Here is an 11,557-nt window from a genome sequence, read left to right as displayed (position 1 = left end):
CTGATCATTTGGCGAACATGAGGCCCAACTGGTTTTCCCTTTTTAAGGCGCATGTCCATAATTACTTTAGAGGTTCCAAACCTCTCCAATCTCGACTGTTTTTGGAACATTTCCCGAAGTTGTTGCATCATGTCCATGTCTATGAACTGCTCTTGCAAAGTCGGTTCCATGGTTGCTAGCATTAAGCAAGTTACAGGCTTTGCCTTTTTCCGCACACTCCTTTCTTCATCTATCTCTTCTTTAGTCGAAGTATCATCCAATACAGGAATTGGACTTTCTAGTACATGTTGCTTGCCTTCCATCCTGAGAACTATTCCCAGGTTCCTCTCCCAGTCGAGGAATTTGTGCTCATTCAGCTTCTCCTTGTCGAGAAGTTAGCGAAAGTTGAAAATATCTTTTGTCATCTTTAAACTACATAAAACAAATGGCAAAGTTTTAAAACTCGTTATCATTTTGAAAAACTTAGTTTTCCCATATTATTCAATAAAAATCGTCCCCGATTAAATAAGTGATTCCAAGATCCAGTTCTTCGGAGTAAAGCGGACGAAGCCCCTACCCTTTGACTCCGTCGTTCCGGGTGAGTGAACTACTTCACTGATCATACCTTATGACTCTTGGTTGATAGATTTCATTAATGAATGACTAATCTATCCTTTTGCCTCGAGTATCCAAGACTCTCTTGCTGATCTCGTTGAGTAGAACCATTTAGACGTGTAGGCCTCTTCTATAGACCTACCCGCATTGTCCCAAGGTAGAGGAGGTACTCTACGAAGGCCGACCCACCTTCCTCGAACAAGGGCGCAACGAGTGTCTTAATCTGGATAGGTGATTACTCAAGATTATGTTTTGGGGACTTTTACGCAAGTCTGGCTTTTGTTATAGTGAACTATTTAGCCTAACCAACATCCACGACATAAAGCGTAAATAAGTAAGTAAATGCGCGCGAGAAAATAAATCAAGCAGACATGGATCCTAGTATGGCCCCTAACCTAAAAGATCTAATCTCCTTTGGTTTGCTTCTTGTTTCGCCTTTTGGTTCGTCTAGATCTCCATCTTTGAACCTCCATTCATTTCTCTCACTCGCCTTTGGATTCCTTCCTTGAGTTTCTTCAACGGACTCATAGAGCCTAAACTCTAATTACAAGACTTTAATGATTCGCAGATCGTATAAACTTGAAATTAAAATTAATTACAAATATGCACCCATCCGTGCTTAAAAACAAGAATATAGAAACAAATATATGGCAATACTAGTTTCCTGCATTCACATCACATGCATTCATATAATATATTAAGGCTAAGAATTATATATGCATGATTATCTTGGGAGACACTTTTGTCGACATCAAATGTCACATTAGGGACCTCAAGTCTAAATTCGAAGAGTTCGACTAATGGTGCGTTCCGGTTTTATCTTTTATGATTTCTAAAATCAACTTCAAGAAAAACTCCGTTTCGGGTTTTGAAAGCCCGGGTCAGTTTCGGAAAAAATATTTGTTCGATTCTTATTGATTTCATAAATCAATTTAAAGAGAAATTCGTTTTGGCCTTTTGCATGGCCCGGATTAATTTTGGAATTATTTGGTTGGAATCGGAAGAAAATTTGGTAAAAACTCTCACTCGAATGATGGTCCCTTTTCGTAGTCCGAAAAACTTCGAAAAAGCCCGGGATAAGTCCTAGACAAGTCCCGGGCCAAGCCCACAAAAGGGCTCGGACAAAGTCCGGACATAGCACGGCCCATAGGGCCGGCATGTTCTGGTCGAGGCCTATCAAGGCCTGGTCTCGTCCTGGCCGAAGCCAGGATACTAGTCCATGTACTAGACGCGTCTTAGACGCGTCGGGTGCTGGACCGGACCAGCATTAGGTGTCTCGGACCTAGTCCGAGATACCCAGAACCTCCCAGACGCGTCTGGTCAAGAGCTCTGGACGCATCCTAGACGCGTCCAGGAAGCTACCAGTGCAGCTTCTGGTCGCGTCCCAGATGCGTCTTAAGACGCGTCCAGATGCTTCCATCGCAGCTGGTGGTCGCGTCCTAGACGCGACCTGGACGCGTCTCCAAGACGCCTTCCGGCTGCTCTGGACGTGTCCTAGACGCGTCCAGTAGCAATCTGGTTGCAGCAGCTGGACGCGTCTCAGCAGCTGCTCTGGACGCGTCCAGCAGCTTCTGTCCGGCCAGGAAGCTTCCGGTCCGGACACTAGGGTTTCCAAAACCCTAGTTTCCAAATATTTTTTTTTTTTTTTTTGCAAATCTCTATATGCTAATTTCTAAATTTTAAACTATTTCTAAATTTTGAAAACCCTTTTAGAACACTTCTAAAATTTCTCAAAACTTTTAGAAACTTTTAAAATTTCCAAACTTTGTTTTTTGGGAGTTTCTTAAAACTCAAAAACAATTCTTTTTAGAATACTTCTAAAATTCCAAATTTTTTGTTTTTTGGGAGTTTCCTAAAACTCAAAAACAATTCTTTTAATCAATCAATTTTGGATCAAAATTCTAGGTTTTTGAAACTTTTTCAAGAAAAATTTTGAAAACCAATTCAAAATCAATGAAATTCAATGTTTGAAACACTTTCAATCATCAATTTTGATTTTTAATTTGAAAAACTAGTTGAATCATATTCATTGTAATCAAATTATGAGTTTGAAGTACTTTTAAAACACTTTTTAAATACTTTTATAAACTCAATCTATCAAACTATCAAGCATATCAAATATCAATTAGTTCGATTCTTAGCAAAAACTAGTTAATTGCAAGAGGCTCTAACGCCACTGAAGGGAATTATACCCTTATACTAGTGTTTATAACGGATAACGACATCTAATGTCTAACACTAGTATCCTCAAGATCATCATGCAAAACTAGTAATTAACTAATAGGAAGATAGTAGATTACCTTAATCGTTATTTCCCTCCAGCTAGTTGAATAGATTAAAGAAGACCAAGAGCTTCAAACGTAGCTCCTCTACTTGGGACACCGAACGGTGTATTTAATCTCCCTCCTTGAAAGTTCGCTAGCACTCCAATGGTGGTTTGATAATAAGAAGACCTTCTTCTTGCTCGACTAGAAGATAGCTTGGGAATCAACTCACATTCTCCTCTCTACTTGATGTGGTAGAGTAAGAAAGCTTAGAGAGAAATTCCACACCTTATTCTCTGCCCTAAGAGTGTTTATATAGAACCCTAATGAGAATACACCTCCTCAAAGGTTTCCTAAAACACCCTTTTGAATAAGATTTAGGGAAATAGTCGAAAATAGCAATTAATGATATTTTCTAAATTCCCTAAGGAGGATGTATCCAAACACCACAAAATTCTGCGTGCATACTACAGGATATGTCAGAAACTCACCCTCAAAACTTCAGCCCAATCCAATACCCGGAAGTACCCGAACCGGCTAGGCCCAAAACCCTTATTTCGGGCCTTTTTGCTATCTTTTGCCCAAATTCTATTTAGGCCTGTGAGATATGTTTATGGGACATTCCCGATGTTATATCATTCTCCCACTAGTCATATCATCCGATTCGATACCCATTCTTATGTGTAACCCGATGTAGGATCCGAATGAAGTTAGCCGCGAATTACTTCGTAATTCGACGATCGTAGTTGGTTTCTAGCTAAACACTACGACCCCTAAATCAATCGGACTTGATGATCTTCTTCATCAATAGTCCTAGCCAACGTATTATTCGCATTGTCATCTTGGTCGAAGGACATCTCCTTCAACTCCTTCACACACAACTATCATGCATGTTTCTGTCATAGCCGTTTTTAACCATAAACGTGTCAAAACGCTTATACCACTGCGTAGGAGACTGTTTCAGTCCATACAAAGACTTCTTCAGCAAACAGACCTAGTCTTCTTTCCCCGAGAATTTCAAACCCCTCTGGCTGACACATATAGATTTGTTCCTCCAGCTCTCCATGTAAGAACGCAGTCTTAACATCAAGCTGCTCCAATTCCATAACATACAAAGCAACCATAGCAAGTATCACTCTAATAGAGCTATGTTTAACAACAAGGGAAAATACCTCATTAAAGTCTATCCCTTCTCGCTGTGTAAACCCCTTGGCTACTAACCGTGTTTTGTAACGTGCATCTTCCACCCCAGGGATTCCTTCCTTCTTCTTCAAAACCCATTCGCTACCAACAATCTTCTAACCCTTAGGCAGCTCGGCTAATTCCCTGACCTGATTCTTCCGAAGAGACTCAATCTCTTCATTCATGGCAAGAGACCACTACCGTGAATCATCGCTCCTCATAGCTTCTTCGTAGGTGCATGGTTCACCTCCATCTATGATTTCTCCCACACTAAGTGCAAATGCAACCATATCGGCCATCCCATACCTTTCCGGTGCCCGGATGTCTCTCCTTCCCTGTTCCTCGCAACACTGTACTGAACCAGCTCTGGTTCAGCTTCCTCAACTTGCTCATCTACCTGAGGCCGAACCTCTTCCGGAATGTCTATCTCAAACTCCACCTGCTCTCCATGATCTTCTTGTTCCACCTGTTTACCAACACCCTCCCGAGTTTTGATCGGTCATGAAAATGTCTCATCTGAGTCATTTAATTTAGCCGAGTTAGTCCATTTTGAGTCTTTATTATAATAAAATGGTTGGTTTTCCTGATTAGGTGTCTTTTGCAGAGTTAGGTGTGAAAAACGGTTAAAAACGAGGAAAAGATGCATGAAGGGTATTTTGGTCATTTGGAGTCAAGGACATTCTGGTAATTTGGCCAAGATCAGTGCGTGGTTGAAAATTAAAGGTCGAGACGAGTCCGTAGGAGAAAACGAAAGTCAAATCGGAGTCCGGACGAAGGAATTAGCCAAAGTCAAAGTTAGGTCAAATGTTGTTGACCAAGTGGGACACTTTCGGTAGACGTTCTGGCATGCGGTATTGCGCTGGACACGTGGCGCACTCTAGAGGCTGGTATATCCAATTCCTGTTATGGCGTTGTGCAGCGAAATGGATGTTATACGCATGATCCAGTGTAGCGCGTCGCAACTTGCCTCCGTGGTCCCGCTCCTACGTTCTAATCTTGACCGTATCCTTCCGCGCTCACGAGATCGTGCGGCTGCTGACCGTTCCGTCATTTATCTGTTTCCGTGTTGCCCGAAGTTTCGTATTAAGGTAGTCCCGGACGCGTGTTCACTTCCCGGTCGTCCAGATCCCGCGTTCTCCCGATCCGACGGATGTTGTTTGCTGCAGCACTAGTTTTCATTAGCCGCGGAGCGTGCTATCATCCGAATCCTTACCAGCAAACCCTAGCCGCCGGGTCACTTGATCTATTTTAGGGTTTTGCACAACTTAACCCCTATAATTCCAAAAGTGACCATCTCTTTTTCACCTACTACCATTTAACCCAACTAAAACCCTAACCCAACTCTATAAATAAATCTCTTGCTCCTCCATTAAAACCTAGACTTCAACAACCCTCTCAAAAGGCTTCCTTCTCTAATTTCTAAGCCACTTCTCCTTCTATCTTCTAACCCTAAACCCATCTTCTTCTACTTTCTCTACCACCTTCATCTCTTCTTTCTAATTTATTTCTACTTCTAATTTCTTCATCTAAACTTCTAATTTCTCCATAACTTCTTCTCTAAAATCACTTGTTCTTCTTCTATTTCTCTTCTAAATTTCTCTTCTTTCATCTTCTAAAAAAGCTATTATTTGGAGTTTTGGGTATTATTCTTGGAAATATTTGGAGCTAATATTGGACATCAACATGGAGGCACAAGGAGCTATGTATCTAAATCTCATTTGGTGATTTCTTTTCATTATCTTTTGTAATTCCATTTACTTTAGAACTTCAATGAATATTACTTTAGATTTCATGAGTAGCTAATCTTGTACCTAGGGTGTAGAGGAAACCCATACTTGGGCTTATTTTGAAATATGTTATTGATTAATGAATCCTTGTATTGAGCTTCAATGTCTATTAATTGTTATTTCATATAGATCTTATAATCTTGTCTTTATTCATGCTTCATAGTGAGATATTTCATGCTTTTGTTAAGTTATTAGATGGGATATGCTTATTAGATGATGAATGATTATTAAGGAATATAACTTTTATGTGATAATCAATTAAAATATAAATGATTTTAAAATGTGTTATTAAAATATCTTCCGGAATCTAAATAGTTTATTATGTTAGATTTTGAGTTATATATGAAAAAAGGAATTTGTTAATTGAATGCATGTTTTAGATAGTCCATTTATGTGGTGGAATCAAGAACCCTAGATTTCTTTCCCATCTTGATTTCATTATTCTTTAGTCTTTTCTTGTTTTCTTTTAAAAATAGTTTTCACAAAATCAAACCAAAATTAGTGAATGGAGGGTTAATTTAAGATTTAGATAAAGTTACTTGTCCCTTGGAACGATTTCCCGATTTACAAACTTTACTATAACTTGATCCCGTGCACTTGCGGGAATAGACCCATTTTAGGCCTATCAAGTTTTTGGCGCCGCTGCCGGGGATAAGTTTAATTTTATTTTCAATCTTGAATTGGTTTTTATTTTTATTTTTGTCTCTTTTGAGTACTTTGACTTGCTTTTCTTTTCTTTGTGTAGATTCACAAAGGAGCCAAAGGGAGGGAGCATCAAGGAAGAGGACATCAAAGAAGACCTTTTTAGATTTTAGTTATTTTAGTACTTTATTTTAATTTGGTGAGAGAGTGTTATAACTTTTTTTTTTGTATTTCTTTATTTTTTTTGTTTTGTATTAAGGATTTTATTGTTTTGACCCTAAATTGGAGGGCTTTTAATTTTGTAACTGAAACTAAGAAGCCTCGGGTCCGCACACTTGCGGGAAGAGTGGCCCGGGTCGTCTACAAAGGTCGTCGCCCGTCTTGAACGGAAGGTAACTTCTAGATCACCCACAAATCTCCTGTAAGAGGGTACTTGTGATGTTTTTGCTTGCCTAATTGATTGTCGAACTGTTAGTTTAATTATCATATTAGTAAGGGCATTAACCCATTACAAGATAGGAGTCGGATTTCATCAACGGTCTCTTGCCCATCTAGGCAACAACATTGCGCGATCCCAAGCCTCACTTAAAATTAAAAATTGATTTAGACATTGGCCAAAGGGTAACGAGCTTATAGGACCTTCTTGACAAATCTCGAATTTGATTAGTATTTGGAGTTTTCCCAGGAAGAGGAAACGATCCAAGCGCACAATTTTTGATCGTTGTACTGTGACGGAGTAACTCCTTATAAGAATCATAGTCAAGCTTTGGTAAGAAATAGAAGCTGTCTAGATCTACTTTTAGGTGAAAAAGACCACCCAGTCGTCTAGATTGTGTCTAGGTTGCTTGGGTGAGTCGGCTTGCTTGTGTGTGTGTTTTTCTTAGGATCTTCGTAGTTTCGTTAGTCTTAAAAAAAATGGAAAGATTCTTCTATGAGGACGAATTGGAAGAGAGACGGAAGGAACAATCATTGTTAAGAACACAAGAGATACTTTTACGGAGCATGTCTAGACTTGAGGCGACTAACTCTACTCTAGATAATTTTGACCAGTCTCGTAATGATAGTCATAACATTGATAACTATTAGGATTATCATCAACCTCAACAAGGTTGCGATCCTCAGTTACAAAATACCGATAATTATCAATGTTTAACAATCAAAATTATTTTGAAAATCCGAGGGATAATGTCTATGGTGATAATTATAGGGAGTATTGTCAACCTCAAGGAGGTTATGAGTCACACTATGCACATGTCAATAGTTCATCCTACAGTCAATATAATGAAGAGTTTTATGATCCAAACATGTCCCAACCACCTCAATGGGATAACATTCAAACTAATGACTCTTCACCATCTTCATTAGACGAACTCTATAGTCTTCTTGTGAGGACTAATATAGAGCTTGAGCAGAAAGGTCAGGAGCTACGAGCTGAAAGATTAGCTCTAAGTGAAAGAATTGGTGAAAATCTAGAATTGTCCCTCAATAAAAAACCCAACATCATAGATGATGAGTCCTTTGATAATATGGAGTACAATACACAATATCATGAGTCTTATGATGATGAGGATGGTAGTATAAATGAGGTGAATACTTTGTTTGATCCTACTCCATTTTTAGTTTCTGAGCATAGTATTTTGCCAACCGTAGAGTCGCTGCTATCATCATATGAGTCCTTTGTTGAGGAAATTCTTGAACCACGTACCTTCAGAGAAACCAAAAGCTGAGTCTGTTTTGTCACCCGAGTCTAAACCTTTTACTCATCTTATCCATGATAATCTTTTAGATCAAACTAGATGTCTTATTAATGATGAAGCAGATGAACTTTGGCTAGTTGAAATGTCCAAAGAGAGTGATGACTCACTCGACTTAGGTGAATTTCTAAACACAAATGAGATCATAATGAAAGATAGTTTAGATAGTTTGTCTGAGTCTTTACCGGAGGAGATTAGACCCAACTTGGAGGTAATTTCAATACAACAAGGCAATGAGGCTATTTTAGAACCTCCGAGTTTGAGTGTTGATCTAGGTGAGTCAAACCTCTTAAATAGTTATGCACCATGTCCCTCGGAAGTCCAAGTAACCTCGTGTCAATCACTTGTGCATTCTACCATAGTCTCTCAATCCATTTGTCATGTCTATGAGGATCCATTTTATCCAATGTCTGTTAACTCTAGTTTATCCTTGAACTTAATGATTGTTGCTTCATCTAAGTTTGGGGATAACTCATTCACATTGGAAGTCTCACTTAAACTGCCATATCATTCCATGGACGTGAGACTGAACCTTCCTGGATACTTCATCTTTTGGGTTGACCCTCAAATCTTCCGATTACTATTGTATGGGGAGTCATCAACCCTTAATCCAGTAGGTTTACAGTAATTTTTCTTTGTTTTTTTCATCGTCTAGCTGAAGACGATAAATTTAGCGCTTCTTGGGAGGCAACCCATGCTTCTGATATAGGACAGTAGAGTCTGGTAATATCTTTCCTCTCATCTTTTTATTTTGGGCATAGTCTTCAGAACATTGGGGACAATGTTCGGTTTAAGTTTGGGGTTAGGGAAGAACTTTTGCTAAGTCCTTCATTTCGAAAATTCAAGAGGATTCAAAATTTTTAAATTTTGGACCGAAATTGTGAGTCTAATGGTTGTTTTTGGCTTGTTAATAGTTATAGGGTCGAGTTGATCGTACTATCCGGTTGTTAAAAGTTTCTTCATGAATTTCGAGTCTTGAGGTCGTCTGTGTGCTAGCCATATGTGAGTATTATGAAAGTGAAGGGTAGACGGTTCTGAGAGAACTAGATTAATCATTAGTGAAGACTTAACCCATGTGAGATTTCTGAGCCTTTCTATTACCTTTGAGTGTACTCTTCTGCACTGACTCTGAGTAGAGTGAAGAGCTACTCAACCTCGTAATTTTATAAAAAGAGCTCATTTGATCTTGTGTGCTCAACTTCCATAGCCACTAGGAGTGACATCAGGATAGCGAATAAACCTTACTCTTGTAGTCCATGAAACCCGATAATAGTGTCAACTTTAGGAAGACGGATACTCCACCATCCATTCATCATATGACTCCCGAGAATGAAGGCATGAAAAGTAAAGAAAGAAGAATGTGAAAGCAAAGTGCGAAAGAAGGAAAAGTTGATTGTTGAGAATACTAGTGTTGGTATTGCATTGTCTGTATTCAAAAAAAAAATGACCGAAAAAGAAAAGTGAAGAGAAAAATCTCTGAAAAAGAAAGTTTGTGTAAGAAAGTTCATGTGAACTTTAGTTTGTTGTGTAAAATAAGTGTTCGAAGCAAAAAGCTAAGTATGGAAGTTGCTTGAAGTTCTCTAACATTGAAGGCGTCGACATTCTCGAGATCTCATCACCATCCATCCCATCACTTGTATCCGTTGACCTTTAGGAAGCATTATTAGTGGGTAGAGTGGGTGAGAAGGGTAAGTGAGCTTTCTCATTCCATTTAGTGGTTATATTCCTATTCGTAGATCATTCGTTCTAAATTGTTGTCCTTACCCTTTTTATGTGTCGAGTTCAAGTTTAGTGATCATACTCGCACATACGAGCGAACCTTTTCCGAGTGATTTCATCTTTTAGAGTGTATGTCTGTGAGGCCAAAGTCAAGGTGAAATGTATTAAGATAGGGATCAAGGCTTTGTTTGTTCGGAACTGAAGTGATTCTCATTGTGGCTAGTCACGTACACTTTGAGTCTAGATTATTAGTGAAGAGATTTTTAATGTCTGTATAGTGTTGTTAACTTTGACTGATTCCTATAAGCTTGCCAAAATTTTCTAGGAGATAAACATTTTTGGTCCATCTTAGTTGACTTTGAGTGCTTTTGGACTCTTTTGTATTTTTGAAATGTTTTTGAATTTTTTGGGTATATTCTCTGGAAACCCTCACGAGACCACACTCGTCCACTAGGGCAACCCCGGGTTTAAAGGCTTGTTGCATCTGCTAAATAAAACCGGGATTCCTCCGAAAGTGAGTTAGGTTTTTCTTTTATTTTGTTTTGCTCGAAGACTAGCAAAATCTAAGTTTGGGGATGTTTGATCGGTCATGAAAATGTCCCATCTGAGTCGTTTAATTTAGCCGAGTTAGTCCGTTTCGAGTCTTTATTATAATAAAATGGTTGGTTTTCTTGCCTCCGTGGTCCCGCTCCTACGTTCTAATCTTGACCGTATCCTTCCGCGCTCACGAGATCGTGCGGCTGCTGACCGTTCCGTCATTTATCTATTTCCGTGTTGCCCGAAGCTTCGTATTAAGGTAGTCCCAGACGCGTGTCCACTTCCCGGCCGTCCAGATCTCGCGTTCTCCCGATCCGACGGATGCTGTATGCTGCCGCACTCGTTTTCATTAGCCGCGGAGCGTGCTATCATCCGAATCCTTATCAGCAAACCCTAGCCGCCGGGTCACTTGATCTATTTTAGGGTTTTGCACAACTTAACCCCTATAATTCCAAAAGTGACCCTCTCTTTTTCACCTACTACCATTTAACCCAACAAAAACCCTAACCCAACTCTATAAATAAATCTCTTGCTCCTCCATTAAAACCTAGACTTCAACAACCCTCTCAAAAGGCTTCCTTCTCTAATTTCTAAGCCACTTCTCCTTCTATCTTCTAACCCTAAACCCATCTTCTTCTACTTTCTCTACCACCTTCATCTCTTCTTTCTAATTTCTTTCTACTTCTAATTTCTTCATCTAAACTTCTAATTTCTCCATAACTTCTTCTCTAAAATCACTTCTTCTATTTCTCTTCTAAATTTCTCTTCTTTCATCTTCTAAAAAGGCTATTATTTAGAGTTTTGAGTAATATTCTTGGAAATATTTGGAGCTAATATTGGACATCAACATGGAGGCACAAGGAGCTATGGATCTAAATCTCATTTGGTGATTTCTTTTCATTATCTTTTGTAATACCATTTACTTTAGAATTTCAATGAATATTACTTTAGATTTCATGAGTAGCTAATCTTGTACCTAGGGTGTAGAGGAAACCCATACTTGGGCTTATTTTGAAATATGTTATTGATTAATGAATCCTTGTATTGAGCTTCAATGTCTATTAATTGTTATTTCATA

This window comes from Eschscholzia californica, unplaced genomic scaffold, assembly GCF_041429995.1.
Source record: "Eschscholzia californica isolate CP2 unplaced genomic scaffold, dmEscCali1.0.p SCAF_2, whole genome shotgun sequence".
In the NCBI taxonomy this organism is placed as follows: Eukaryota; Viridiplantae; Streptophyta; class Magnoliopsida; order Ranunculales; family Papaveraceae; genus Eschscholzia; species Eschscholzia californica.
This window is presented reverse-complemented; position numbering follows the sequence as displayed.